General features: G+C 36.7%; 1 long non-coding RNA gene across 1 annotated transcript; it reads right to left on the reverse strand.

Moving 5' to 3' along the window:
- Nucleotides 1–523: 523 nt before the first annotated feature.
- On the reverse strand, nt 524–4,052 carry LOC132651309 (uncharacterized). Its single transcript, XR_009589056.1, has 3 exons — nt 3,891–4,052; nt 3,618–3,678; nt 524–2,333 (listed from the first exon to the last, which is right to left on the reverse strand). It is a non-coding gene; the product is annotated as an uncharacterized LOC132651309 (long non-coding RNA).
- Between the last annotated feature and the right edge of the window lie 8,807 nt (nt 4,053–12,859).

Raw genomic sequence — 12,859 nt, forward strand, 5'->3', positions numbered from 1 at the left:
CCCTAGACCACTCAAAAGGGGAGTTCCTCTCCTCTGCCATCCACCCATACATTATCAGAACAGTACTCAGCTATTAAAATAGAGACATAAAATTTCTGCTCTTATTTCTTTTCCATGGGCCACTGTACTCACCTCAGAAGATTTCATACAATGAAGCTTACCTGCAACCTTACTTTGAACTAGACACTAGTATAACTCTTTTTAAAGAGTCCCACTCCAAGACACTGTTTGATTGACCATCTCACATCCAGAAACATGTGAAATTTGAAATGCTATGAAGTCTAAAACATTTTATCACAGGCATTTAAGAGAATGTGATTCTCTTGCTGCCTGGAGGGCTGTTTCCCACCAGCCCAGGAAGTCATGAGGGGCAGAAGATGAGTAGTATAAAGCTTGGAAAGCCCACAAGCATAACAGTGGTCAGCCACTCTGGGAACCACCTCAGAAAGTAAGTTCAACTTTAATTCTAGAAAAGAGAAAACAGAGGCTTATATCCCTTGGGGAGTGCCTGCGATGCTCCAAGTATAGGTGTAGATAATTGTTTAATACTAGGCAATTCAAGGATGCTCAATTTGCATTAAACAGCACATTCCTAGTATATGAATAATAATAAGAACACAGAACCAAATTATCCTATATTTGAAGGGAGGGGAGAGTTATCAGGGATCTGTGTCAAAGGACGTCTATCAAATTTGATGAGTGGTGTTGATGTCTAAAGACACTCTCCAGATGAAGTCAGGCAGAGAAAACTCACCCTTGACATGATTACACATCTAGGCCAGAAGCACTGTCATACATGGAAAAGAAAGCCTCCTCCCTCATATATCAAAATTTAGTGTGGGTTGTGATGTTTATCAGTACCCCTGGAACAATAGGTATATGTACACAAAGAAACTTCTACAGGTTACCACTGTTGTGATACTCTCAGAGAACTTCCTGGCTGGTGTTAGTTCACCATACCCTACATATTCATCCACTGGACTAAAAGTTTCTTGTATAAAGTGAGGCAATTGAAAACAGTAAATGTTGAGAATCAGGTTTATCAATAAGTCTTCCCTAAACACATTATATAATACTTTTGCATGTAATTGATTTTACCATTCATTGTATTCTTTTTAAAAATAAGTTTATTTAATTTACTTTCCAATCATAATCTCCCCTCCCTCCTCTCCCCGAGTACTACCCTCCATTCCTATTGCCCCTATTCCCTTTCCCCTTCCCCTTCAGAAAAGGGAAGTAATTTCCATTGAGCTAGTTTTTCAGTTCTGTTGGATCTCAGTAGACCAAAGATCACAAAGGTCTTTCCATATTTCTCATAGTCACAGAATCCCTCTCCAGTAAGGATACTTTTATGATGATGATGACTCTAGATTTGTGCAAGGCCTCACAATTTGAACATATTTATAAGTTTTTTCTCCAGTATGAATCCTTTCATGATGATGAAGATTATACAAATGTGGAATGGTTTCACCTTGTTAAAAGCACTCACAGGCTTTCTGTCCATTAGGATTTCTTTCATGAATGTGAAGATGATTCTGAAGTCCAAAAGATTTTTTATATTGGTTACAGTCAGACAGCTTCTTTCCAGTATGTGTTCTTTTATGTATTAGGAGATGTTATGTGCAAAGGCTTTGCCACATAGGTATATTCGTGTGGTTTCCGATGACTGTTATATGCAAAAACTTCATCACACTAATTACCCTCACCAGGCTTCTCTTCACGGTGTGTTTTTTCATGTTTTTAGAGACTACTCTGCTGTGCAAAGGCTTTATCATATTGAGTATATTCATAAGGTTTCTGTCTAGTATGTGTTCTTTTATAGCTTATGAGATGACTTTTTTTTTTTTTTTTGCAAAGGCTTTACTGCACTGGTTACATTCATAAGGTTTCTCTCCAGGGTGTGTTCTTTTATGTCTTATGACAAGAGTGTTTTGTGCAAAGGCTTTACCGCACTGGTTACATTCATGAGGTTTCTCTCCAGTGTGTGTTCTTTTATGCCATATGAGAGTATTGTTTTTTGCAAAGGCTTTACCACACTGGTTGCATTCATAAGGTTTCTCTCCAATATGTGTTCTTTTATGGTTTAAGAGATTACTGTTTTCTGCAAAGGCTTTACCACACTGGTTACATTCATAAGGTTTCTCTCCAGTGTGTGTTATTTTATGCCACATGAGATGACTTTTTTTGCAAAGGCTTTATCACATTGATTACATTTGTAAGACTTCTCTCCTGTGTGTGTTCTTTTATGCCGTATGAGAACAGTGATATAGGGGAAGGCTTTACCACATAGAGTGCATTTAAAGGGTTTCTCTCCAGTATGACTGTATTCATGCCTGCAAAGAAAATTGGCACATGTGAAAGATTTACCACAGTCATTTCATTACACTAATAAATATATTTATCTATATGAAGTAATTTCATAATTTAATGGTAAAGACGAATAAAATTTTAAAGTTTTATCACTTTATTTACTTTCTTGGTGTTCGCCTTCATTATGGTTATTTTTGAAGATCCCTGTGATGGTAAGAGGATTTGTTATGTGGTTCACTTTTATAGCACCATTTTTCTATAAGAGCTTTTCTCAAATATATGAAGATTATTGTAAGAATTCAGAGTTTTACCACAGCAATCCCATTCACAAATTTTTGTACTGTATGAATGTCACTTCATTTAAGAAGTGAGCAGGACACTCAGAAGAATTTCCAAATTCCTACTACTCATAGGTATTTTCAGCAGTATGAGTTTGCTGATGAATTCACAGTGAAGTTGCAAAACCAATTAACACTAACCATTCATCACAGTCAGAAAATCTACTCAAAATGGGGACTACTACAATATCACTTGTTCTTGGAGAAAGACAGATACACTGCTTCTTTCAATATCCCTATGCTCATGTGTCTTACAAACATTGTGACATATGATATACCTATTAAATTACAAGAATAATAAAAGATTCCTACATTGAATTAACACAGTTTGTTTTTTGTTCATCATAGACATGTCATATAGGGATTAAGGTTTCTCCACAACAATAATATTGACTCTCGTAAGCTGCTCCTTTCTCTAAACTTTACAATGTTACTGCATGAATATGAGTAACACTGGTTGTACTATGACATATTTACTTATTAGAAGGTTTTGAACACACACTGCTCACCTATTCAATGTATATACCTCTTACAATATCTGAGTAGATATAATGAGACTAAACAGATTGGCAGTTCAACTCAGTAGCTGTAATTTCCATATGATTTAAATCAGATACATGACATTGAGGTACATGGAATTGTGAGATTTTAATGATCATCAGTACACTTAAAGCAGTGCTCTTTTTACACTGTTGCTTTTCTTTAAAACCTCGAGGACACAGCCAGGTGTGCTGGTACATTCCTTTCATCCCAGCATTTGTGGAGGCAGAAGCAGGCAGATCTGTGTGATTTTGAGATCACATTGGTTTAACAAGCAAGTCTAAGTCAAACCACAGCTACACAGAAAAAAACTATTTCAAATACAGAAAATAAAAAGCAGCCAACAAACAAACAAACAAAAAACAAACTTCCAAGACACATTAAAATTTCTTAAGATTCATATCTGTATCAGTGTGCACATAAAGTTACCTTTTATTACTTGTAGAACTTTGAAAATGTTCTTCAAGGGCATGGTCTTCCCAATTGTAGCCTAAAATAGAGTACCAGAAAATATATATTACTGGAAATATCATATTATTTTTAAAGCAAAACTTAAATCACTATCTTCTATGACCCTTAGAACCATGCCTGATTTATTCATCTCATTCCTCCTCATTCTCAATTGGAATCATAGAAAAGGATCAATAACAAAGTAAGACTTGTCTCCTTATTTTAAAAGTGAAAGAAAATTTGCTGTCTTACCTATTGCAGTGAGGTTTTTACAGGTCTCTAGCATAACATCTTTGTAGAGTTGTTTCTGTGAGGGTTCCAGCAAAGCCCACTCTTCTTGGCTGAATTTCACATGCACATCATTGAAGGTCACTGAATTCTAAAATATGCCATGCATTTGTACAACAGAAAGAGTGACAAGAATATAAATTTATACTTCATTGGCAATAGAATCGTACAATTCTAGTGCTGCTTCCATTTATTTTCTGACACAGAAGTGCCAGTGTTAGATAGTTGGATGCTGTGCATCAGATGAACAAGGGGAGAAGAAAAACCTTAAAGGTTAGATTGTAAGGAAAACCAAAGGTGTACTTTGGAAACCTGTTTTAAAGGAGTTTCATTAGTTTGTAAGTCATGAATATGAATTAGACATTAGTTGGGTTCTTGAGTGATGTATGAATCATCTTCAGTTACTTGGGCAAGTAGGTCATGACCCTGTCATGAGACAGGTGGAAGGAAAAAACACAGTCATCATATTTTATCTAGCAACAAATGAGATGTAGATATCAGGGGACAGTGAACAGATGGGTGACATCAGTCAAAAGACAACATGTTACTGAATATCATGTTTTCACCAGGGCTTAGAGATGTGGTATATCAGTATATGAAAAGTGGGGCTTATATATTTGTGGAAGGGAAAGTGGACTATAGTGAATAGATGGATAAAAATAATGTGAGTGGCAAGCAACAATAATCATAGCTGATAACATCATATTTCTGAGTAACCAGACAAAAGAAAAGGCATAGAACACATGATTATTCTTTGATCATTGTTTTGTACACTTTCCTTTCTAAATCATGTATAGTCTATAGTTTAAAATAAAGATTAAAACTTTTCTATTAAAAAATAAGTATTAATGTTATCACTAAGTCATTTTAGAAGAAAATGGAATAACGAAGTTTAACTGTGTCATATCTGAATAGGATAGAGCTTTGGAATAGTCATGGCAATTAATGTGGACAAAGACAAACAGAGAGAAGGGAGCAAAAAAGAAAGAGAAAGACAGAGACACACAGAGAGAAATTAACAGATGAACAGTACTAAGTACACATCAGAGAAATTTATGAACAGTTAATAACTACAAAAAATGATGAACAAGCGGGGTATATTCTGTCATGCCTTTAATTCTATCACTCAGGAGGCAGACACATATCTTATTGAATTGGATGCCAGCATGATCTATACAAAGAGTTCTAGGAGAGCCAGACCTATATAGTAAGACAGTCTCCCCTAAAAGTCAATAAAACAAAAACAAAAGATGGAAAGAACTGAGAAGTGTTTACTGAAGCTTCTCCAAGGAATTATATATTCACTGCAGTTGTGTATTCATTTTCCAGAAATCTGCAATGCCCTAGCTTAAACTGTATCTTTAATAAGATCTTCCTAAAAGGCAATGCATGTTTAAATAGCTAAAAATAGAAAGATGAAAATATTAGCAATGTAAATGATGATCATAAATAAGCAACATAAGGCAGGAGAGATGGCTCAGCAGTGAGGAGCTCTTGCTGCTCTTGCAAATAATTGGGCTCAACTGTCAGTGTTTAACTGGGACCCACTACTATCAATTGCTATAAGTTCATGAGTTCTGAACACATCAGCAGACTACTATGAGGATCAGGCACACAAGATACTCATATTCATGCATATATTCAAAATACTCATATTCAGTAAAAATTAAAAACAGATCCCAGATGGAAGGGCTGATCACGCACTACAACTGATCAGCGGGGTAACAGAGACTGCACAGTGACAAATTGTTGGAACTGTTGGCCTCCAAACACCACTGACTGTGTTTATCAGGTGATAAGAAACCCAATGATGAGAAAAAAAAATTCGGTTCAACCTCAGAGTACCCAACTAATCCCTGGAAAATTTCCTGGGCTGTTGTGGCAGGAGTAAGGTTTTCAAGCAAACAGACCAGAGAAGCTTGTCCTGATCACCTTCCCAGCCTGAACTTTGCACCCCAGGGTACCAGAGACTGGAAGTCCCACTCTCAAGAAAACCCCACAGGGAAGGAAGCAAGTGGAACTGACCGAATGTCACCCAGTCTATCCCTGGAAAAGGTCCTATAGACTTGCAGGTGCACAGCAGCCAGCCCTGAGTGGGGCTCCAGCCGCCAGACCCAGGCAACTGACTCTCCATCACAGATAGAACTGTGTGTGCCAGGGCACTAAAGGATGGGTTTCCCTGTAGGGAGAAAACCCCACAGGGAGGGAAACAGCAGGTCCCAGCTTAGAGCACTCAGCTGACCCCACCACCACCACTACCACCACCACATATGGGAATATTCTTGGAAAAAGTTCCCAGGTTTCTATCCAGTCACCAGCTTGGAGCCATCATTCGCAAACAAGTGCCTATGCACACTACACCCCCCCAACAGTACAGATTGGGTCTTTCTGTTGGGAAAAAACCCAAAGATGGGGGAAATATCTGTCCCTAACTCAGGACACCTATCTCCAGAAAAGTTTCTGGTTATACACAGGCTCTAGACTCTAGCCTCTTGCTGCACACATAAGAGTAGTGCTCATGTGTCACTGATTACCACTTGGATACTGGGAAAGAGAGCTCCAAAGTCAGACCTCCAGAAGCCTGGGTTCCCTGATATCAACCCCCAGATACTTCCCCAAGGGACAACTAGTTATCCCTAACTAAACTGACCAAACCCCATGGCACCCAGGTTACAGCAGCAGCTCACTAAATTTACATCAAGAAACCCAGCAGCAGGGCAGCTGTCTCCAGGACTTCTCTGGGTGAGAGGATAGCCCCCTTTACTAACAAAGGCCACAATTAGTACTCAGGTCTGTACGCCTGAGGTGAGCTGTGGCAATTCCTGAAAAACACCTGCCATTCAGTGACCATACCCAAAAAGCTGAGGAGGCCTCCTTTGGGAAAAATCATCTTCCTGTCAAGGGGATTCGACCCACCACAGGATCCCAGGAAGTACCAGAAACTAACCCCCCACACCTAAGATAGCCTAATGAGTAGAGGCCAGGATAAAATATCAACCAACAAAAGACAGAGCAATATGGCATCCCTAGAACAAGTTATCCAGGAGCAAGCAGCCCTGGACAACCCAGCGTAAATGAAATTCAAGAAGATGACCTTACATCTGTGCTTATGAACAGGATAATAGAGGAAACAAATAAAATGCGTAAAGACCTAGATGAAGATAAAGTCAAATAGATTATTGCCATCTGCAAAGAAATGGAGGAAGATAAAGTCAAACAGATTATGGCCATCCTTAAAGAAATACAAGAAGTTGCAGCCAAACAATGTGTGGCCTTTAGAGAGGAATTACTTAAATCACTGAAAGAAATTAAAGAAACAGAGGATTGTTCAAACAAACAGCTGAAGGAATTATAAGAAAATACAGTCAGAGAGGTGAAGGAAATCAATTAAATGGCTCAAGATCTGATGATAGAATTGGAAAAATTAAAGAAAACACAAATGGATGAAATTGTGGAGAAAAAGAACTTAGGGAAGAAAACAGGAACTACAGAGGTAAGCATAACCAATAGACTATAAGAGATGGAAGAATCTCAGGTGTGGAAGACACAATGGAAGAAATCGATGTATCCATCAAAGAAAATATTAAATCTAAAAATTCCTGACACAGACCATCCAAGAAATCCAAGACAACATGAAAAGGCAAAACCTAAAAATAATAGGAATAGAGGAAAAGGAAGATTTCCTCCTCCAAGGCCCAGAAAATATTTTCAGCAAAATTATAGAAGAAAATTTCCCCAACTTAGAAGAGAGGTCTATAAGAATACAATAGGCCTAGAGAACAGCCAATAAATTAGAACAGAAAAGAAAATTCTCCCACCATATAATAAACAGTAGGTATACAGAACAAAGAAAAAATACTAAAAGCTGCAAGGGAAAAAGTCCAAGTAACATATAATGGCAAACCCATCAGAATCACACCAACAGATACTATGAAAGCCAGAAGGACCTGAACAGATATCATGCAGACCCTAAGAGAACATAGATGTCCACCCAGGCTACTATACCCAGCAAAAGTCTCAGTCATCATAACGGAACAAACAAGATATTTAATGACAAAAAAAAATTTAAACAATACCTACCCACAAATCCAGAGGCACAGAAGCTCCTAGAAGGAAAACTATAACCCAGGAAAGCTAATGACATTCAGGAAAAGACAGGGAATAAGTAATGTCACTACAGGAAAACTAAAAGTGAGCAAGCACACAAACACAGTACCACAACCAACATCAAAATAGAAGGAACTAACAGCCGCTGCTCATTAATTTCCCTCAACATCAAATCACTTAACTCTCCAATAAAGACACAGACTAACAGAATGGATATGTAAACAAGACCCAACAATCTGCTGCATATAAGAAACACATCTAAGTCACAAATGTAGACATTGCGTAAGAGTAAAGAGCTGTAAGGGTCCAAGCAAATGGACCTAAGAAACAAGCAGGTGTAGCCATTCTAATATCAAATAAAATATATTTTCAACCAAAATTAATCAAAAGACATGAGGAAGGTCATTTCATACTCATCAAAGAAAAATTCTGCCAAGAAGAAATCACAATTCTGAACATCTATGCCTCAAATACAAAGGTACCCACAATTGTAAAAGAAACATTAATAAAACCTAAACCACATACAGATTCCCATACATTACTAGTGGGAGGCTTCAACACCCCACTCTCAACAAAGTACAGGTCAACAAAACAGAAATTAAAAAAAAACAATATCTCTAACAGAGGTCATGAATCAAATGGACCTAACAGACATCTACAGAACCTTACACCCAAACACAAAAGAATTTACTTCTCAGCACCCCATGGAACCTTCTCCAAAATAGACCATATCATTGGTCACAAAGTAAGCCTCAACAGATACAAGAAGTTTGAAATAATGCCTTGTATCCTATCTAATTACCATGGACTAAAGCTGGACCTCAACAACAAAAGAAATAGTAAAAAGCCTACACACACATGGAAACTGAAAAACTCACTACTAAACGACAGCTGGGTCAGGGAAGAAATAAAGAAAGAAATTGAAGTCTTCCTAGAATTCAATGAAAATAAAGACACGACATACCCAAACTTATGGGACATGATGAAAGCAGTACTAAGAGGAAAGTTCATAGCACTATGTGCCTTCAAGGAGAAATTTGTAACATCTCATATAATCAACTTAAATGGCTCACCTAAAAGCCCTAGAAAAAAGAAGCAGACAGAGCAAAAAGGAATAGACACCTGGAAATAATCAAACTCAGGACTGAAATCAATAAATTAGAAACAAATAAAACATTTCAAAGAATCAATAAAACCAAGAGCTGGTTGTTTGAGGAAATCAAGAAGATAGACAAACCCTTAGCCAAACTAACGAAAAGGCAGAGAGACACTATCCAAATTAACAAAATCAGAAATGAAAACAGGGACAAAACAAAAGACACTGAGGAAATCCAAACAATCATTAGGACTTATTTCAAAAGTCTATATGCCACACAATTTGAAAATCTAAATGAAATGGACAATTTTCTTGGTCGATTCAACTTACCAAGGCTGAATCAGGACCAGGTAAATCAACTAAATAGTCCTATATCTCCCAAAGAAATAGAAGCGGTCATCAAAAGTCTCCCATCCAAAAAAAGCCCAGGACCAGATGGCTTCAGAGCAGAATTCTACCAGACCTTCAAAGAAGAGCTAACACCAATTCTCTTCAAACTATTCCACAAAATAGAAACAGAAGGAATATTACCAAATTCATTCTATGAAGCCACAGTCACCTTGGTACCTAAACCTCACAAAGACTCAACAAAGAAAGAGAATTTCCGGCCAATCTCCCTTATGAACATTGATGCAAAAATACTTAATAAAATACTTGCAAACCGAATCCAAGAACACATCAAAGATATTATCCACTATGACCAAGTAGGCTTCATCCCAGGTATGCAGGGGTGGTTCAATATACGGAAATCCATCAATGTGATCCACCATATTAACAAACTGAAAGAAAAAAACCACATGATAATCTCCCTAGATGCTGAAAAAGCCTTTGACAAAATCCAACATCCATTCATGTTCAAAGTATTGGAGAGATCAGGGATACAAGGCACATATCTAAACATAGTAAAAGCGATATACAGCAAGCCTATAGCCAACATCAAACTCAATGGAAAGAAACTTAAAGCAATCCCACTAAAATCAGGGACAAGACAAGGCTGCCCACTCTCTCCATATCTCTTCAACATAGTGCTGGAAGTCCTTGCTAGAGCAATAAGACAGTTGAAGGAGATCAAGGGGATACAAATTGGAAAGGAAGAAGTCAAATTATCAGATCAGGGATAAAGGGCACATACCTAAACATAGTAAAGGCAATATACAACAAGCCTATAGCCAACATCAAGCTAAATGGAGAGAAAATTAAAGCAGTCCCACTGAACTCAGGGACAAGGCAAGGCTGTCCACTCTCTCCATATCTCTTCAACATAGTTCTTGAAGTCCTTACTAGAGCAATAAGACAATTAAAGGAGATCAAAAGAATACAAATTGGAAAGGGAGAAGTCAAAGTATCACTATTTGCAGATGATATGATAGTATACCTGAATAACTCCAAAACTTCTACTAGGGAACTTCTACAGATGATAAACACCATCAGCAAAGTGGCTGGATACAAAATTAACTCAAAAAAAATTTAGCCCTCCTGTATACAAAAGATAAAAGGGCTGAGAAAGAAATTAGGGAAACAACACCCTTCACAATAGCCTCAAAGGACATAAAGTACCTTGGTGTGACCATAATCAAGCAAGTCAAAGACTTGTATGAAAAAAACTTCAAGTCTCTGAAGAAAGAATTAGAAGAAGATATTAGAATTTGGAACTATCTCTCATACTCTTGGCTTGGCAGAGTTAACATAGTAAAAATGGACATCTTACCAAAAACAATCTACAGATTCAATGCAATTTCCATCAAAATACCAACAGAATACTTTACAGACCTTGATAGAAGAGTTCTCAACTTCATATGGGATGCAATGAAAGCAGTCCTAAGAGGAGTTTGAATAGCAACAAAGGCCATCATAAGCTATTGGAGACATCCCATACAAACAACTTAATGTCATACCTGAAAGCCCTAGGAAAAAAGAAGCAGACACAACCAGCAAGAGTAGACAACTAGGAAAAACCAAACTTAGGGCTGATATCAATAAATTAGAAACAGATAATAATTCAAAGAATCAACAAAACTAAGAGCTAGTTCTTTGAGAAAATAAAAAAAAAACACAGACAAATTCTTAGCCAAACTAAGTAAATGGCAGAAAGACACTATCCAAATCAACATAGTCTGAAAGAAAAAGATATAACAGTCACTAAGAAAATCCAAAGAACCATTAACTCTTATGTCAAAAGCCTATATGCCCCAAAATTTGAAAATCTAAATAAAATATACAATTCTCTTTAGATTCCACATACCAAAGTTGAATCAACATCAGGTAAAGATATTAAATAGTCTTATAATGCCTAAGGCAATAGAGACAGCCATCAAAATACTCCCAACCAACCAAAAAAAAAAAAAAAAAAAAAGCCAAGGGCCAGATGATTTCGGGGCAGAATTCTACAAGACCTTCAAAGAGCAAATAATGATATTCTCCAAATTATTTCACAAAATAGAAATGGATGCAACATGACCAGATTCCTTTTGTAAGACCACAGTCACGTTGATAAATCCACAAAGATCCCCCAAAAGATAGAGAACTTCAGACCAGTCTCTTTTATGAACAATGGTGTAAAAATACTCAATAAAATACTTGTAAATCAAATCCAAGAACATATCAAAGATATTATCCACCATGACCAAGTAGGCTTCATCCCAGGCATGCAGGGGCAGTTAAGTATATGGAATCCATCAATGTAATCCACCATATAAACAAATTGTTAAAAAAAAAAAAACAGGACCATTTTCTTAAATGCTGGAAAAGCATTTGACAATATCCAATAGTTATTCTTGTTTAAAGTCTTGGAGAGAGCAGGGACAAAGGCACGTATCTAAAAATAGTAAAGATAGTATACAGAATATATACAGAATATATAGAATATATACAGATTATATACAGAATAGTATATAGCTAACATCAAACTAAATGAAGAGAATGTTAAGTCAATTCCACTGGACTTGGGGACAAGACAAGGCTACACACTCTCTCCAAATCTCTTCAATACAGTACTCAAAGTCCTATCTAGGGCAATAAGACAACTAAAGGAGAATAAGGGGGTACAAATTGATAAGGAAGAAGTCAAAGTGTCTCTATTCACAGGTGATATGACAGTATACAAAAATGAGCCCAAAATTCCACTGTGATGTCATGAATCCCTTGCAATGTGAAAATAATAGCATTGAGATGTCAAAATTGCTTTGTGATATCCTAATAGAACCATTGTGAAGTCACAATTCAATTTTAATGTCATGATTCTGTAGTGATGGCCCAATAGACACATTGCAATGTGATATTACAATTGTGATGTGTTACTAGTAACATTCTGATGTCTCAATACCATTATGATATCTTGGTAGAATTGTAATATAATATTGTGACATCACAATCGTACCATTCTGATTTCAAAATACAAATGTGATGTCCTACTAGTTTACAATTGTGATGTCATAATTCCCTTATGATGTTACAATAGTCTCTGTGATATCATAATTGTGATATCAGAATGCCATTTTGGCTAGAGAAATGTACCATTGTGAGTTCATAGTACAATTGTGATGTTACAATCGGACCATAGTGATTTCACAATAAAAATTGTTATGTCCTACTAGTACCACTGTGATATCATAATTCCCTTTGATGTCACAAAAGTAGCATTGTGATGTCAAAATATCTTTGTGATATATTAATACCTTACTAATATCATAATGCCATTGTTACATCATAGCACAATTGTGATGTCACAATA

Source organism: Meriones unguiculatus (assembly GCF_030254825.1).
Source record: "Meriones unguiculatus strain TT.TT164.6M chromosome 13 unlocalized genomic scaffold, Bangor_MerUng_6.1 Chr13_unordered_Scaffold_45, whole genome shotgun sequence".
NCBI lineage: Eukaryota > Metazoa > Chordata > Mammalia > Rodentia > Muridae > Meriones > Meriones unguiculatus.